General features: G+C 35.8%; 1 protein-coding gene across 3 annotated transcripts in view; it reads left to right on the forward strand.

Moving 5' to 3' along the window:
* The window catches only part of ASCC3 (activating signal cointegrator 1 complex subunit 3), a 320,082-nt gene that overhangs the window by 140,901 nt on the left and 160,030 nt on the right, over positions 1 to 19,151 (forward strand). The gene's annotated exons all lie outside the window — the stretch shown is intronic.

Raw genomic sequence — 19,151 nt, forward strand, 5'->3', positions numbered from 1 at the left:
TTTTAATATATTTCTTAATGATCAATAAATGCCTGAAACTGCTACAATTACCTTACACTTATTATCTCATTGACTTCTCTCAGCAGCCAATGAGGCAGACGCTCTTATCCTAATTTCTCAGATAAGAAGATGAGGTGCTGTGCTGTGAAGTAACATATTGCCTTTGTTTTACTAGTACACTTACAAATATGACCATGTAAGTGTAGCGTCTTGGCTAACCATGGTCTCATATCACTTTATTTGGATTTATTTTATAGCTTTGGTCCTCTTTGATCCTCATTAGAGAACTGCCTTGGGGGCTGCATAATTTATCATGTACAAGTAAAGAAGTATAAAAAACCAATATTCTTTCTTTAATACAAAAATATTACCAAATACCACCAGTCTGTTCTTGCCTGGAGACAGAAAACTTTTCTGGAAAAGGCCAGATAGTAAATGTTTTAGACTTTGTGGGGCTTATGTTGCAGGTACTCACCTGTGCTGCTGTAGCATGGAAGGAGCCATGGACAATATAGGAACAATTGGGCATGGTTATGTGCCGATAAAACTTTATTTATAAGAACAGGAACAGTTGCATTCAACTCGCAGCCTGTAGTGGTACCAACCTTTGTTCTAGACTTCCTCATGACATTTATTTGTAGCAAATGTCTGATGATCCTAAAATGCTCTCTTGAGAAACTTTTGGTAGCATTTCACAGGAAATCCTAAAACAAAGCAATATGTTGCATAGCCACCAGTATTTGCACCATCTTTGTAAAGTGTAATTAGCTAGATGCTACCACAATGGACATTTATTTCCAACTTTTATATTACAGACGTTTTCAACTATATTATTAGCTAAGGAATCTAGCTCTGGAGCCTATGCCATATTAGAAATATTCAGTGAATATTTCAAAGTTTTCTCCATTAATTTTTTTTAATTGACTTTATTTTTTAGAACAATGTTGGGTTCACAGCAAAACTGAGCAGGAAGTAGAAAGATTTCTCATACACCCCCTACCCTGACACGTGCACAACTTCCTCCATGATCAACGTATCCTTCACCAGTGTGACACTTTGGTTTCAGTCTATGAGCTCATGTTGGCACGTCAGTGTCACCTAAGGTCCATCGGTTACATTAGTGTTCACTCTCGGTGGTGTACTTTCTATGGGTTTGGACAATATATCCACCATTATAGTGTCACACAGAAAATTTCCCTGCCCTGAAAGCCCTCCGCTCAGCTGATTCATCCTTCCCTCCCCTTTACCGCTGGTAACCATTCATCTTTTCATTGTCTCCGTAGTTTTGTGTGTTCCAGAATGTCATATAATTGGAATCATGTAAGATTGTAGCCTTTTGTAGTTTATAGCCTTTTCAGATTGGTTTCTTTCATAATACGTGTTTGAGGTAACTCCCTGCTTTTTCATGGCTTGATAGCTTGTTTTTTTAAACACTTAATAATATTCCATTGTCTGAATGTACCACAATTTATGTGTACATGAGAGCTTTGAACAGATTTTATGTGGACATTAGTTTTCACTTCCTTTGGGTATATACCAAGGAGTGTAATTGCAAGATCAATATTTATTAAACTACTTCAACCTTTCTCCATATAATCTTACGTTATAAAGTATGTCTTTTTAAAAAATAAAATGCAGCTTTATTCCTAAATATTGGGAAATATAATGGTTGTATCTTCTATTGTAGGTAGATAAAAGTCCAAGTAAATATAGGTAAAAAATCCTGGGAAGATTATATCCTCTTCCTCTTCTGGCATAGTTTGTTCTCCGGCTGTTACAGGGGCTGACATGTCCCTCTAGAAATCGTAGAGTTCAAATGCTGGCTGGGCATGTTTGGTCAGTAGAGATTAGATCTCACTGCCAGCCCTTTCATTCTTAGGGATTCCATCCATTGCATTACTTTTCAGAACAATAGCTGCCATAGGGCAGGCACTTCCAGTGGTATATTCAGACCAGCCCAAGGCGAGATGGAGTTCACAGCGCTGGCCTCTGTTTAGAAAGGACAGCCCAAGGCGAGATGGAGTTCACAGCCCTGGCCTCTGTTTAGAAAGGACAGCCCAAGCTGGGAAGCCTCAGGAGAGGCTTCAGCTGGTCAGGGGCTGGCTACTATGAGGCAGGAGAAACCCAGGAATGGAGAGTGTGCAAAACTAAGGCAGCAGTTGCACACTTGTGTCACCTCCTGTCTTTTGTGTGCGTGTCGCGGTGTCCACAGATACATGACCACCAAGCTGTCTCCTTTCTGTACACTTCGGTCTGGCTAAAAATGCACTGGGGGTGACTCTGTAAAGTGTGGTTGCAGTTTAAGTACCCACTGGAACACTTCGGTATCAGTTCCTATCCGGATCTGTGCTCACATCCCTCTCCCGAAACAAGAAAGGAGCAGGATAACCAGGATTGTTTTCAGGTTCTCTGCCCTAAGAAGTAGAGTTTAGGCTGCAGGTCTCACAGTTTCTGTCTCAATGACTAGTGATGATGTTTGTTTTCCATAGTAGTAGGACTTTCTTCAGTTCTCTACACATACCTACATATCCATTTACTTTTTTAAATTGTAAAACTAAAATAACAGTATTACAATTTTGTTCATAGTTCTCCTATTATTTTACCATTTCAAATTATTATTATAATTTTTATTCATGACCTGCTGGTCTTTTTTAATCCATTTGCACGTGTACCTTTTAATTTTCCTTATTCAAACTTAATTATTAGTTACAGCTCATTGCTAAATTATAATTACACTGTATATACAGTTTTATATTCACTGTTTTCCTTAATGAATAGTAAATATTTTTCATTGTTTCTCCATGATCTTCTTAATGTTAATGTCTGTAAGAGACAGAAGGGAGTTTTTATTCAAGTTCTAAGTTTTAGATTCTGTGTAAGTCACTTTGGACTTTTAAATCTTCATAATCTTCTAATATAAGTATTAAATCTCCTTTTGTTAAAAGAGAAAATGAACATAAGACATGTTAAGCAGCTTCTCAAGGTCATACAGTTAGTAAAAGGTCACACCAGGGTTGAAATACAAGCTTATGTTGTTAAAATACAAGCTTATGTTGTTAAAATACACAGCATCTTCAGTACTTTACACTGTCACTTTACCAGTGAGCCAACATCAGCTGTTCTTCTCATTATTGGTCATCCCGCCATTATTGAGTACATTAAATGTTTGTGGCTTGCTCTTATTAAAGCTGTGCTAAGTAGCTTCAGTCATGTCTGACTCTGCAACCCTGTGGACTGTCATCTACCAGGCTCCTACGTCCATGGGTTTCTCCAGGCAAGAATACTAGAGTAGGTTGCCATACCCTTCTCCAGGGGATCTTCCCAACCCAGGGATTGAACCTGTGTCTCTTAAGTCTCCTGCATTGATGGGTGGATTCTTTACCACTAATACCTGGGAAGTCCCTTATTAAAGATAGGGCTGCTGTAGTGATCATCTTTCTATTATTTTTTCTGTTGAAACGTTTACTTAGGGTAAGTTGTCTAAAATAAAATTATGGCACAAATGGCCACATGTTGTGATCTTACCCCATGATCCTATAATGCACTCTAAATGGGTTATCACATTTTATTGTCACAGCAGACCTACAAAAGAGTTTACAAATGCACACCATGTTCTGAATAATTTTATCAAGTTGTGTGATGTAGGTTATGATCTGATGTATGTGTGTCATTTTGAATTTGTTTTACAATTTTAAGGTGTTATACACCGTGTGTTTTACCAGTGAAATTTTTTCTTAAGTATCTACAATTACCTCTAAATTATGATTACAAAAACACATGTTTTACGTACCATATTGCCCATGCTTTCTTTAGATGTGCTGTTACTTTCATGTAGAAAAACATGTCCTTCCCTGTGTTTTTTGCTTCATGTGTGACCCTGTGGTCTTTGGCCTCTGTAATTACATCTTTTAAATGTTTAATATAAAATATGATTAATATACTGATAACAGAGAGTGACCAGTAAAAGAGTTTAAACAAATTTCACCTTTGGGCACTCCATAAAGTAAAAATGAGGGGGAAAAAATGACTGAATTCTACCATTCAGAGATAGTGTTGGTGTATACTTTCTATTTCTTAAAATGCATTTTACTCCCTTAATTTTCTAATTTCTCTATTTTATCTACCTAAAGATGTGATAGAAAAACCAATGGAAACAATAACATGTAAATAAACACTTAAAGATGTCAGATTTTAAAAGTTTAATCACTGTTCTATGCAGTGTTTTTTTTGGGGGGGTGGGGGGGGCTTTGTGTTCCAGTGGAACAGGTCCTGCTAAGTAAGACTGGGTTATAAGGAAATACTGTTGGTTAAGTTCCTAGTGTGGTGTCATATACATGGGGACTCTGTGATAAATAGGATTTCACTGTGATAAATTGCTCATCTTCATAGATCCTTAGTTTATTGGGGATGCTGGAAAATATTGAATGCATCAGGACTATGGCCCATTAGTTGATATTTGCCTCTAATATTACTGGTATTACAAATGCCCAGGCCAATACCTTCAGATGTTAAGTACTATGTTGTTGGTTGTTAAGGCAGCATCTTAGTCTTTTACATTAATGTGATCATTTCAATAAAAAGCTCTTTTACAACACAATTTGAGAACAAACCTCTTTTTCATTTCTTTAAATTATCTGTATTATGTATGTAACTTTGGGAAAGTTGCCCAAAACTAAAATTTTTTTCTGTTTCAATCTTTTCAAAAGGATCGTTCTGTCTGTTTAAATCTTCTATTTGCAAGTTTCTCTGCCAAATACTATTTGGCTTAGAAGTTCAGTTAGCTTGATAGGTGGCAACTTCTGCTGATTGTCTTTGTAATATGTCCAGAACTAGGATTGCAGTGTGCATACTTGGAAAAGAGGACTGTTATGCATTTTGACTTTGGAAGCTGAGGCAGATACCTATTTCAACAAGGCTAGCAATCTTTGACTGAATCCATCACACAAGAATTGCTATTAATACTTCATGGTAGTCTTTGATTGCTAAGCCTCATGTGGAAGTTTGCTTTCAGGGCCTTGCATTCCCTCACTGGATTATTTTTCTCTTATCTCCTTTAAGAAACGCCTTCACTAAGCTGTGGTCTTCTGCTTTTATTAGAAGGTTAACAGAGAACTCCCCAGTGGAGTAGAGTTTAAAGTTTCCTTTTTTCCCTCATAATTGAGGTTGAGTATAATGTTATCCTAGTTGCTTGCTGTCTTTGTGTAAGGTTCCAAGTGATAAATTCCAACAAATGAGTTTGTATCCATCTGTCAGAAAAGGAAAATAGATAATTCAATAATCTTTTAACTTCTTATCTCAAAAACTGACAGCTAAATTAACTCTTCAGTTACATTATTCTGCCTAACTCTAGTGACTGAAAGGTCTAACTATATGCACTTCATTCTAAGAAATTCTTCTGTATAAATGCTTTGTTTTACATGTGAAAGTGCAGTAAATTATGTGTGTGTGTGTGTGTGTGTGTGTACAGAAAGAGACACAAAGAGAAATAGGCAGACAGAGAGCTTTGGTCTGGAATTCAGCTATAACTAACTGCACATTAGTGCGTTGTTATTAAGCAGCCAGTAAATATTTGATAAATGTACTTTTCTTTATTATTAAGGGAGCATAAGTTATTAAAGGACTGTGTACCTAAAAAACTGTAGCTTTATTTTATTGCCTTTTAAATATAGCTTAGCAGTTAGTGTACAATAGTAGAAAATTGTAAGTCAGCCTGTTCTAGTTCAGGAAAACATTCGATTTTTTTTTTTTTTGACTACCACCTCATGCCCCGCCGCCTTGCCAACTAGTTAAAAAATTCTTTCAATGACTATTCCTTGATTTTGTTTATTTGTTTGCCTTCAAGTTGTTTCATATTTTGGATTTTCTCTCTAGTTGTGGTTTTCCTAAACAATTTTATTAGAGCAACTAGTTTTCAGACCATTATTAAGAGTAAAAATATGTGTCCATAGGGGAAAAAAAAAAAACTATAACTCTCAGACAAATAAATACTTTTCATGCTGAGAATTAAGTTTCCTCTTATATATATAAATGAATTAATTTTTTTTCTCTCCATTTAGATTTAATTAGAACAGAGCAAATTTCATGTCAAAATCCATGCTGATGGTCTCTGATCATAATGTTGCATGGGTTTCAATATACCAATCATCCAAACTTGTGTGTTCATGTACTTAATAGATTTCATGTGCAACTTTGTCTTAAAAGTATTAAAAGCAGTAGGAGGCAGTTGTGTTCCACTCAAGCATGTGTGATGACAGATGGAGAAAATCTTTTCATGTTGACTTTTCAACAGTCATACTCTGCAAGACTTCAAGCTCTTCTTGGCTATTGGGAAATTAAAAGTTGGCGATTCAGCCTTTAATTTTGATCCATCTGCTCAAACTAATGAGACGTCTCATTTGTAAGCTTCTCTTTGCGTTACCAAATGCAAGTACAGCTTTATCATTCCTGTTAATAATTCCCCTCCTCCTGTGTAACTCGCAGAATGGGAAAATAATTGATGCCTTAACCCTGTTGAGATTTTTCTAGTTATACAAACTTTGTTACAGTGATAAGAAAAGAAATTAGAAACTGCCTCAGAGGTTATAGCATATTTTTTAAGTTTACTTGTTCTTTTTTTCACATTATCAAAATGTTAAGATCCTTACTCAATAGCTTCTTACTCCAAGTCTACCTCCAATTTCAAGAATAAAAGATTTTGCAGTATTAAAAAGAAAAAAATAGTTTCAACTTTGAATTAATGCTAAACATCAGCTTTTCCTTATTCACATATGTGCCTTTTTCTTCATTATTTGTAAGTTTTTCATAGATACATATGTTTCTAGTAAGAAACCACCTTAAAATTGACTAATAATTATGTATTAATTTATTAGTGTCTGAAGGAAATCTTTGGTTTTTAGCACTAAATTATAGTTTATCTAAAACCGATTATGTCCAATTGAAAAAACTACTTTGCTAACTTTAATAACGGAACTTTTCCATTGACTCTTTGCCTAAAAAGTTTTCTTCCTCCAGATACAAGCATCTCTCACTCTTGGTACTAATGGTTTTGTCATATCAAATTTGTGTGCAGCGTGAATTTTATAGGTAAATCATTTCAGAGCTTATTTCTTTTCTGCCTTCTTTGCTTCCTTCCTTCCCCAAACTTTGACATAACCCCCAAGGAATAAAAGAGCAAAATTCATGTTCAAGCCCCATGGTGCTTAGTTGCTCAGTTGTGTCCCGCTCTTTGCAAGCCTTTGGCCTGCCAGGCTCCTCTGTCCATGGGATTTCCCAGGTAAGAATGCTGGAGTGGGTTGCCATTTCCTCCTTCAGGGGATCTTCCCAACTCAGAGATTGAACCTGGATCTCCTTCGTCTCCTTCATTGCGGTCAGATTCTTTACCTTCTGAGGCAATATGAGCAGAATTTGTAAGGAGCGGACATTTTAACAATTACGAGCATAAAAATTAAGGACATTTCTCCTTGATCTTTGCTGCTAAAGATGGTAGTACTAAAGAAATATTTTAGGTGTTTTCTAAGTATAAAGTGAAGTGAAGTGAAGTTGCTCAGTCATGTCCGACTCTTTGCGACCCCATGGACTGTAGCCTACCAGCCTCCTCCTTCCATGGGATTTTCCAGGCAAGAGTACTGGAATGGGTTGCCATTGCCTTCTCCAGAGGATCTTCCCGACCCAGGAATTGAACCCAGGTCTCCCGCATTGTAAGCAGATGCTTTACTGTCTGAGCCACCAGGAAAGTCCATTGAGCTACCAGGATATGTATAGACCTACAGAAATATATCCTATTAGGAAAGAAAATTTTGATAATGATAGCAAACAAAACATTTTGAGAAACCAAACTTCCATACATACCTGGCTAATGCAGCAATATTTCCAAAGGTATAAAACGCTGCAAAAAGCTTTATGCCTTCAGGGAGCCAGAGCAATCCAGTTCCAAGGATGGAGAACAATAAGAAACTCTAAAGGAAGCATTCACTAAACCTCTACCTTTGGGGAAAAGAAAAACAAAAACCCTCGCTACCTACCAGAAGAAAGCTCTGATGAGTCTGCTATCAAATTGAAATTTCCTTATTCTTCCTTATTTCACAGGCAAAAATTAGTTTTTGATACTGTTGAGTTCTACATTTTACGTTTTAATCAGTATTACTAGTGTTCGCTTAGATTTTTTTTTTCCATCTTCTCTCTGTATGATTTCTGTAGTATATCTGTGGACATTTAGTTAAAAAGAAGACCAAAACAGAACATTCTTATTATCATAGAAGGAATTTCTGGTATGACATAATGAAAATGTATCAAAGAAAATTGAATTATAATTATATTTAGAAGTCAAAATGTTTCAATTAGACAGTATAGTTCAGGAGAAATAGTTTCTTAGCACTGTCAGCTGCAGGGTTGATCCTGTGATCACTGTACTGCATATTTTGGTCATGGCTAACTTAGGAACATGGAAAATGATGTCCGCTGAGGCATTCTGCTCTTTCCCCTACAAAAGCCAAAGGGAGTTTCAACTAAATATTAAGTCCAAGTAAAACTTGATACATGCTTAATGAAAGTTTTGTTCTGTTTTTTTAAGGTGAAACTCCCTTACGAGGGTCATTCCCAGTTGAGAATAAAATAATCAAAGGGATTACAAAGAGGTTATAAAGTGGAAGTAGTTGCAAAATGTCAGTTTTTCTTTTCTGGCTCTTGTTATACAAAACTCACCTTCCTGTTCTTTATGTTCTAACCTTTTGGGCCATCTTTTTTCATTGTTTGTAGCCTTTAGTGGATCTCTGCTTCATCTTGCTAGGTTTCTGGTTGATGAATAACTCCCTTTTGGTATAGAGAAAGCAACAAGTCACCATATATTCAGGACCCCATGGGGCAGAACCTAAGCCTTATATGTAGGTCAAATGATTCCTTCTCTACCTGGCTTGTTCCTAGACCCTTTTAAAATTTAGCACTCTTTCTTGTATCATTCCATCCTAGTTAACGACCTTTATGAAATAACATATGTTTATATTCCTAACCCAGACCACTTCCCTGAGCTCTAGATCCACATTATCCTGGCTGGCCTCTCCTCCTGGGTATCACAAATGTAGTGTTCCAAACCAATTACATAATTTACCCCCTCTAAACCAATGGTTATGTCTTCCATTATTCCTTAGTTCAGTTCAGTGAATGGCATAACTACAGATACAGTTCTGTAAAACAGAAACCTAAAGGTCACCCTAGTTAACTCTCTCTCCTGTGTTCTCATCTCTAGTCCCTCATTAAGACCTGTTGATTTGACCTGCCTCTTAAGTCTTCTCATTTCTTTCCATCACTTTCTTTTGCACCATCACCTCCAGAACCTAATCCAGGTACCTATCGTGTCATCCATGACACCTCTTAGCTGCTCTGCCTCTCTTAACTCTTCCTTCTGTGTCCCTTCTGGCCTTGCTCTAGCTGTTCTGTCCACTGGAGCTGTTTTCATCACATTCGTGTCTTTCCCTCATCTCCCACCTCCCATCTTCCTGGCCTTCTTTCAGGCCCTGAGCTATTGTATAACTTGTTCTCTCTGCCTCACACATTCTTGCTTATTCTCCACTTAGTTTTTCTCTACTAAATCCATTAGATTTCATCTTTCTTAAAGAAGCCTTTTTTTTTTTAACCTCTTTCACCTCCCTGTTATGAACTATATAATAACACAATGTATGTCTTCTTCCTATTTCTTACTATAGATTTACATTTTTCCTGGCTGTTTGTGATTAACCACTTTTCAGTAGAAGATCGTAAGTCACATAGGAAAGGGGCCATCTCTGCTCCGGCTCATAATCATATTATCATGGCCTTACCAGTACCTGGCACACAGCTGGTGTTCACATATTGCGTGACGAATAAGTGAATGGAAGATATGGTAGTCTTTGTAAGTCTTAACTTATTCTTAAAGGATTAGGGAGCAACCAACTTCAAAGAAAATAATAATTAGATCCACAGTAAGCCGAACGTCCAGGCTGAGGAAAGAACACCTGGAGAAGTGGAATGACATCAAAGATTGCTTTGATTACTTTCTTAAGGAATTTTTTCCTCTCTGTAGTCTATAAAGATCAATGAAAGAATGCTGGCATTCTCCTTAAAAATATTTCATTATGTACATTTATTCTTAATATTATTTCATGTATTTATAGTCTTCTCTGTTAGAAGTATTAAATTATCTCATTTTCTCCTAAAATAAAATGTCCATGTGACTTACCTGTTTTTCATGATATGGATAACATTTGTGTCACCAGTTATTTTAAATTAATATGTTCTTTCTCTTATTTCTACTCGTTAAGCCCTAGAGGAGTAACTTTTGAACGCTTTTAAAATTTTACAATTTTAAGAAAGCGAAGTTTCTGGACTATAGTTTACCAAGGGAGTACTCAATTATACTCTTGAGATTTTATCAGTTTCTTTGTTAGCTTTGTAATATTTTCTTCATTTGCACAGGGAATACTTTTTGATGAGGAATATTAGTATTGCGTTTTCCTTCATTGTCCTTAACATTACTTTTTTCTAAGTCTTCAAGGACTTTTATTACTAAAATAACACATTCTTATAACAGTTGAATCAGCACAAATATGTGAAAGGAAAAGACTAGTGAATTACTTTCTCCTCACCGCCCCTCACTTCAGCGCCCTTGCCTCTGAGTGTACTCCGTGTTCTCCTGGCGCATACAGACGTATACAAGTATGTACGTACCTGTAGGCGTTTGAGCTTTTCAATGTTGGTCATCAGTGGTTTCTGGAATTACAGCACAAATTGTTCAAGCACATGGAACAGTTTGTCTCAGAAAGACTTTTAGAAGTTTCCAGGATATAAACTAAATTTTCATCTATCCTTATACAGCCTATAGGTCTTCAACCAAAAGATCAAAAGAAAAAAAAAAGACTGTGTATGATCTTGGAATAAAATTGGAAGTAATACAAGTGGTTTTACTTTCCTGAAACTGGTTTTATTTTTATATGTTGAATCAGTAAAATTTCCTTATAGAATTTATCACCATTTCTATCCATTTTCTCATTCTCTGTGTCTTCTTTGTTGCTCTCTTCATATTTAAGTAGAAAAATGTGAAGATAGTACGAGTTTTGCTTTGCCCTCTTATAGGTACTATACCATATTATTATATAATTTTCCAGTCAGATCTGTACAACTGTAACTATCAGACTTTGCATATATGCTTTATGCAAGTAGCCAGTGTATAAATGCATGTTTTACATGAAAAGTAAAGTTAGTTAAATTGTATATAATTTGTTATAAATTTTATTATTTGAAAGATTCGATATAGATCCACAGTTGATTTAAATGAAATATTCCAAACTTAGGAAGTGAATTTATGAGATTATTTGGTAATTTATTGATGCAATTTTTGTAATTGCAATATTAAATTACAGTGAATGTATAATTATCAGGAAACATTGACTATTTTGTGGTATTTACTTTTGTCAAATACTCTGTATATTTGGAATTTTCACTAACTCTGAACAATAATATAAATAATTAGAATAACATAGTGTAAAATAAACATAAATATAAACTGTGTTTCATGCTTTAAATTTACATTTTAAACTATGTTTCATAGTTACATTTATGTTTATTTTACACTATGTTATTTTAATTATTTATATTATTATTCAAATAACAGTAATGATATAGATTTGGAGAGTACTAAAACAGCATTTGACTGCTTGTAATCATTTTTCTTTTTTACACCATGGAAAATTCTCCAGACAGTAATCAGAATATTTTACATTGAACTGTCAGAAGTTAATTTGACAGCTGTTTATTTCATTTTAGAAAATGATACATTAAATTTCTGTTAGCTGGTTTCCAGGTGATATTTGGACTTGGTAGCAGTTGATATTTGGAAGCAGTTGGTAGGTATATTTAATAAGTTTAATTACCACCCCAAGGATTTGTTGACTACATTTTTGTAGCCATCTTATACAGTATTTTTTTTCTTTTTAAATTAACTTGTATTGGAGTATAGTTGCTTTAGAGTGTTGTGTTAGTATATACTACACAGCAAAATAGATCAGCCATACATGCACATATATCCACTCCCTTTTGGACTTCCTTCCGTGTTTATTAAAGCTAAGTATAAAATTTTGTGTCCCAGAAATCTGATACAGCTATTTGTGTATTTTCTACAAGTGCAAAGAAGAGGGTTGAATATTTCTATTCGGTGAACCACTGCAAACGTTTACTGTCTTTTCTTGTAACGAGGGTTTGTGTCAGTTTGTTGTTGTTGTTGTCATAGCATATTTAAGTGAGAAGGGATGGGAAGAAAGAAACTATGTCTCTATAGTTAATAGTAGAATATTCTGTTCTTTAAGAGAATATTGTAATCGTGTCCGATCCTATCTTACTTTTTTCTTGGTTTTGTAAATGAGTAGATAAGAAGTACAGCTCTGACTATATTATGACAAATAAACTGGGCATTTCCCACCTGTACAGCGTTCAAGTTAGTGGCTGCTCTTGAAATATGGTGAGCAACTTAAGTCTTGTGAAGGTATTATTCTACATGCATGCTAGCTAGCCACAGGCTAACTTTATTAAAAACCACACACACACACACATGTGCACACAGAAACAGGAGACACGGGTAGGGGACAGACCTTCAGTTTATTCATAGAGCATGGTGTTGCTTGCCCCTTTTTACAGGGTAACATAGTAAGCTACCTCTGTGCACAGGGGTTGCCCCGTAGGAATGCTCCAAAATTATAAAACTTGAAACTTACGTAGCTGCTGCTGCTTCTAGTAGGGGAAGAGAGGATGTGAGGAAGAGAGAGGGAAGGAACAGAGGAGGCAAAGAAGTAGACCAACTGACCTGCCCAAGGACCTTCTCTTTCACTCTGGAAATAAATAGATTTTCTCTCTTGAGGAGGGAAGGGGCACCTGTACCCTGGAATATAAGTAGTTGTCTCTTTGAGTGATAAGAAGCCCCTAGGCTTTATTACCTATAGAATGGGAAGAAATGGTTCTGGGAGAGTGGAGACATCCTCTGCTAGTAGACCCCTTCAGTTTCCACTGCTCGGAAAGCCCTGACCATGTAGGATCACCAGGAACTTCAGGGAGGATCATTTTCCAACAAGACTTAAAGGTATCTTGCAAGAACAGGTAGTCTACTAAACTATCCCAGTCCTTTTTCTTTTCTTCTCTTTTTTTGTTGATGGGTCAATCAAAGAGTACAGTACAGATTTATGGAGAACTAAGGTGTTTTTTGATTTGTAAGCACAAACGCAAGAGCAGTCACAAAAAATGGAGACAATTAAGAGCCAGTCTAAGAGGAATTACAACTTTGTGATTTTCTCTTTATAGCAATACAGTTTTAATTAGTCTAGTTAGTAAATTTTATTGAGAGTTTATTGGCTTAGTGGGATTTTTTCTGCTCAAGAAAGTTTAAACAATTCTTTTTAGGGAGAATCTATTCAAGTGTATTACTTAAGAATATTAAATGCACAGTTGGATATTTAGGAATTATAAGTAGTGGTTATTGTCTAAGAAAATAAATAAAAAATACTGATAGAAATCTTAAAAATACATTTTTTATGTTCTTGTCTTACTGAAATTCAATTCAGTCCAAAACATCTTATAATATTGAATAGTAATAGAACTTCAAGTCCAGCAGCATCTGTAGAAATGAAATTGTTAGCTCACTAATGAATTTTATTTGCATAGTAATAGACTAGCTAGTCTTGCTTAATTTGCTATACAGAATAGATGTTGCTATTTTGGGACTGTCAATAACAAATGTCAATGCAATTTGGTCTGTCATGGACATCAGTAAAGCATTTTTCTGGGTGTGATGCTATAATGTATTGAAATATTCTTTATTCTGTTTTATCAGTCTTTAGTGGATTGACCTAGGTTTAGAAATGAATTAAGTGAACACAGTTGTACTATGGGGACTGAGAGCGGTGTAGTTTGGTTCAGATATTAGTCATATTTGAAAACATCTTTGACAAAGCTTAAATTCAGAGTGGTTGAATTTTTAGAACTTTATTAAATTACTTCATTATTAAATTAATTATTACAAGTAGGTTGGCTTCAACATAATGTTTATTAAAAGTTTTACTTATGTGTGGGTCTGTATGAACACTTATAATCTTTTAGCAGTTACACAGTGTAGACTGAAATTTTAAATGGAAATTGAATTGTAGACTTTAGAAGCTTGTAGATTACTGGGACTTCCCTGGTGTCTCAGACTGTAAAGTATCTGCCTGCAATGCAAGAGACCAGGGTTTGATCCCTGGGTCAGGAAGATCCCCTGGAGAAGGAAATGCTACTCACTCCAGTATTCTTGCCTGGAGAATTCCATGGAGAGAGGAGTCTGGCGGGCTACAGTCCATGGGGTTGCAGAGAGTAAATTACTAAGAATGGTTCATAATTGGGATCTCTTCGAGGAGCCTGTTTGCCTTCTTAAGGTGAGAGCTACAGTGGGTAGAGTGCTAAGTATAGAAACTGCTACACTTTTCTTGTAGCATATGAACCGTATCTGACTTGTCAGTGTTAATTCTAGGTATTGAAAAGAATGGAGATGGCTTTTAAAACTAGATCAAGACAATGCTGTTAAATATTCAGCAAGTATTTTTTGAATAGCCAGTGTGGGCCAGCAACTATGCTAAACACAGAAAACAAAGACACTCTGCATTTGTGTTGCTTATAGTCTGATGAAAGAACCAAAGGCTATTAAATCATTGTGGATAAAATGTAATTACAGCTTTCACAATAAACTTTTACCTACTCAATTTAGCATGTTGATGATTTTCTAACTCCATCTTTCCTTTCATTCCATTGTATGTAAGAAAGAGCATTCCCTTTCTTCCCATTTGTTCATTTCTCTGTTGACTCAGATTCTTATTTTATTCAAAAGGTTATAATCCATTATTACATTATTATAATATTATGACCATACTAGCCCAAATTTGGCAGTCGGGAGCCCCTTCAAACTGGCTTCTTTATCCTTCTGACATGTCCACATCCCAGAATTGGAATTAATCATTTCTGATGAATCATTTCTGCAAGCAAATCTGGTGTAGAGAATGGTATTTAGAAACCAGTGAAAGTAATTTATTTCATAAATGAATTTTTCCACTTATTTTTTTCCCCCAAATATTACCCAGAATGAAAGAGAAATTGGGGTTTTTAGAATTTTCAACTTTTAACCAAAAGGAAATTCAATTTTGAGCAGTTCCTTTCCCCTAGTAGAGTTCCTCTCACAGCTGTTATTTTTAGACTGCTCCATCATCCTCTAAGGGGCCACGGGAATTACTGGCATGAGGTTGGAAGAAATGTGCTGTTTTGGAGGCAGAAGTGAGATTTGAGTCTATCAAGTCCGCTTAGATAGCCTTGTGTTTTGTAGGTTTTTTTGTTTTTTTTTTTTTTTAATATCTCCTGCAGAAGAGTTTACTGAAATAAAGAATTACACAGCCAAAATAAGGTTTTAAACCACTGTCCTGTGGAATTAACTTTTCATAATTTCTGCAGAGATGAGTCATTTCTGTTCTTGTGGTGATGCCAAATGGACTGACCTTTCATGTATGCATTATCAGTTTAACTTTTATGTAGGGATGGAATTAGATCTTCCACTTTGTCATATATATATTAGACTAAGCAAACCAGTAGTTTTTTCCTTATGGGCTTTGAAAACCAGATGGAGTACTAATTGGATATACTGGCTGAATGCAGTAGCCTGAAAGTTTTCATATGTAGTGTCTTTTAGTCACCAGGCAGCTATGACTCTGCTGTTGTTCAAATCAGGTTCAAAGTATTGTATTTGCATAACAATAAGAGAGACCAGTAGCTGAAAATGCTATGCCACACCTGTACAAACTAGGACTGAATCAGAAAGTAGAGTATACTTTTCCACTGCCCTTTGATACTTAAGAAAATGTTTTTAATTATGTTAAAAACTTTATAGCCAAAGGAAAATGCATTCAAAATACTTACCATTTTAAAATTATGTTTTAAAAACTCTTTTTTTTTATGGTCATAATATTTTACAGGCCATACTGAAATGTAACTGTCTTAGGCTTCTAAGTGTACTGTACAGTGTCCTGACACATGCTGCATTGACTGTAAAATAATACTTTTTATAGTGAGCTAAGCTAGAAATGTGGTGTATTTTTGCTGCTATAGTACATAAAGGCACTAAGCCATCCAAGTTTGTTTTTTTTGTAATTGTTATACATTTTGATAACTAGTATCTTTAGGGTTTAGAAGATGTAAAATACTGTGGATTTCTTTTAACCAACTACAGCAGCTCCATACAACTGAAACAGAAACTGATAAATATTAAAATGATTCCTTTAGAGAAATTGATGGAGAATATATTTCACATTCAGGGTAGTACCCTAAATGTAGTTCAGTAATGACAACCTGAGTCTATTTATCACTTAAAAAGCTTAAATTTCTCAAGAAGAGCTGTAGATTCTCAGTGTGAGAGTTCAGAGGTGGCTCTGAACTGCCAAGTATAGATCTAATTACACAGCTTGGAGCTGTGGAGCCACTTCTCTCTACCCCAGATTACTGACCTTGTTTTATTTGCATAATTTAACACATGAAGACTAACCAATGAATTATATAGTTTTCTGATATAGATAAGACAAGTAACCCTATTTGAGGTAGTTTGTGTATGTGATAAAGCTTTTGCCATGTCTTTCACAACTAAAAAATATGCTTGGGACTTCCCTGGTGGTCCAGTGGCTAAGACTCCGTACTCCCAGTGCCGGGGCCTCATGTTCAATCCCTGGTCAGGGAACTAGACCCCACATACCACAAAGAAGAGTTAAAAGGTCCAGAAAAAAGCCAGAATTAAAAGATCCTGAGTGCTTGATTAAGACCCTGCACAGCCATATATATTAGTAATGCAACTGGTTGGCAGGAATATCTAATGATAAATGCTAGTTGTTATACTCATGATTAATAAAATAGAGAATTTTAAAATTTATTATTTTACCGCTATTTTTAGTAATAATAGTTTTACTGATGTAATCCAATTATGCATGCTTAGTCACTCAGTCATGTTCAACTCTTTGCGACCCTATAGAGTGTAGCCTGCTAGGCTCCTCTGTCCATGGAATTCTCCAGGCAAGAATACTGGAATAGGTTACCATTTCTTCCTCCATGGGATCTTCCCAACCCAGGGGTTGAACCCATGTCTTCTGTGTCTCCTGCATTACAGGCAGATTCTTTACCTGCTGGACCATCAGGGAAGTGTCAAATTTTCTACTGTTATAAAATAAGAAAATGCTTTCTTTACTCATATACATCAATAAGATATTATTTTAGATAATGAATCTAAATAATTTGATTCATTGTAAATGTAGTTAGCTTTGATTTAGGAACTTTTTGACGTCAAAGTCAAGAAGCTTTTTTTTTAAGATGCTCTTAGAATAGCTTATTTTATGAATTCTTTTTAAAACCTGAATTTTTAACTTTGCAATGGCATTAAAATATCAGTTGACCTTGAACAATTTGGGGGTTAGGAACGCCAACCCTCTATGCAGTCAGAAATACCGTAATTGGCCCTCCCAATACCTGCTTCCTTTATATGCATGTTTTCTCCAGATCAGCGGTTCTGCATAGGATTCAGTTAGCAATGGATTGTGTAGTTCTGTAGTATTTTTTTTTTTTGTAATCTTTTTTTTTTTCCCATTTATTTTTATTAGTTGGAGGCTAATTACTTTACAATATTGTTGTAGTTTTTGCCATATATTGACATGAATCAGCCATGGATTTACATGTGTTCCCCATCCTGATCCCCTCTCCCACCTCCCTCTTCACCCGATCCCTCTGGTTCATTTGAATCAGTTCTAATGAGATGGATGAAACTGGAGCCCATTATACAGTGGAGTAATCCAGAAAGATAAAGACTAATACAGTATACTAATACATATATATGGAATTTAGAAAGATGGTAATGATAACCGTTATGTAGTATTTAATATTGAAAAAAATCTTCAAATAAATGGACCTGCCCATCTCAAACTTAATTGTTCAGTGATCAACTGTATACACATAGCTTTACAACAGTATCAAAAAACTAATAGTAACAATTTTAGTTATTAAATATCAGGGGAGCATTTGATAATAAATTTAAATAAACAGTCCAGGAAAATTAATTATCCAATTGAATAATTGGAAGTTAGATTTATACCTCATATCTAATGAAAGATATCAGTGAAAGTGAATGGCAACCCACTCCAGTATTCTTACTGAGGAATCCCATGGACAGAGGAGCCTGGTGGTCTACAGTCCATGGGGTCGGAAAAGAGTCAGACACGACTTAGCAATTAAACAACAATCAGTGAAAGTATTAACTCAGCCTGCATCCTATTATTTATAAACTTTTACGTTTCCATCTCTTCTCAGAAAGGAATAGAGCTGCAGATGTAGAGAGTGGACTTGGGACACGGTGGGGAGGGAGTGAGTGGCAGGGATGGAGGAAGCAGCATCCACATATACCCGCCATCGTGTATGAAACGGGCAGTTGGTGAGAAGGTGCTGAATAACACGGAGCACAGTCTGGCTCCCTGGTGACCTCCGGGGGTGGGGTGGTGGGGAGGGGAGGGAGGCTCAGGAAGGGGGAGGAACGTGTATAATTATGGCTGATCCTGTTGTTGTATGACAGAAACCAACACAACACTGTAAGAAGTAAGCAAAAAACAATAAAAGACATAAGAAAAAAATTCACGTCTCTGCTCAAAAACGTGCTAAAGATAAGTGGTTTTTTTTGTCAAAGCTGAGCATTTTTAACATTGGAATTTCAGCAATCACTTGTGAGTGCCGCTGTTTGGATGATAGCAGGGAGAATGGCATGGGGGATGACAAGGAGACCTCAAAATTAGTAAGATGTAAACATGCCCTCAGTCCACACCCAAAGAGGCACTATAACTTCTCAGAAAGAAAATAGACTTTGGAATATCAAATCTGAGGCTAATTCCCAGTTCTGCTCCTGAATGAGTAGCAAGTTATTAAAACTCTGAGCTTGTTTTCTCACCTGTAAAATACTAATAGAATTGCCTACCTAATTGTGTTGTTATTAGTAAGTTAGATAACTGTGCTGGCAGCTAGTACTGGGACTATCACATAGTAAGCACTTAATAAATCATTTCTTTTATTATTAGTCCTGGTAATTATTAACAATAGTG

This window comes from Odocoileus virginianus, chromosome 19 (genome assembly GCF_023699985.2).
Source record: "Odocoileus virginianus isolate 20LAN1187 ecotype Illinois chromosome 19, Ovbor_1.2, whole genome shotgun sequence".
In the NCBI taxonomy this organism is placed as follows: domain Eukaryota; kingdom Metazoa; phylum Chordata; class Mammalia; order Artiodactyla; family Cervidae; genus Odocoileus; species Odocoileus virginianus.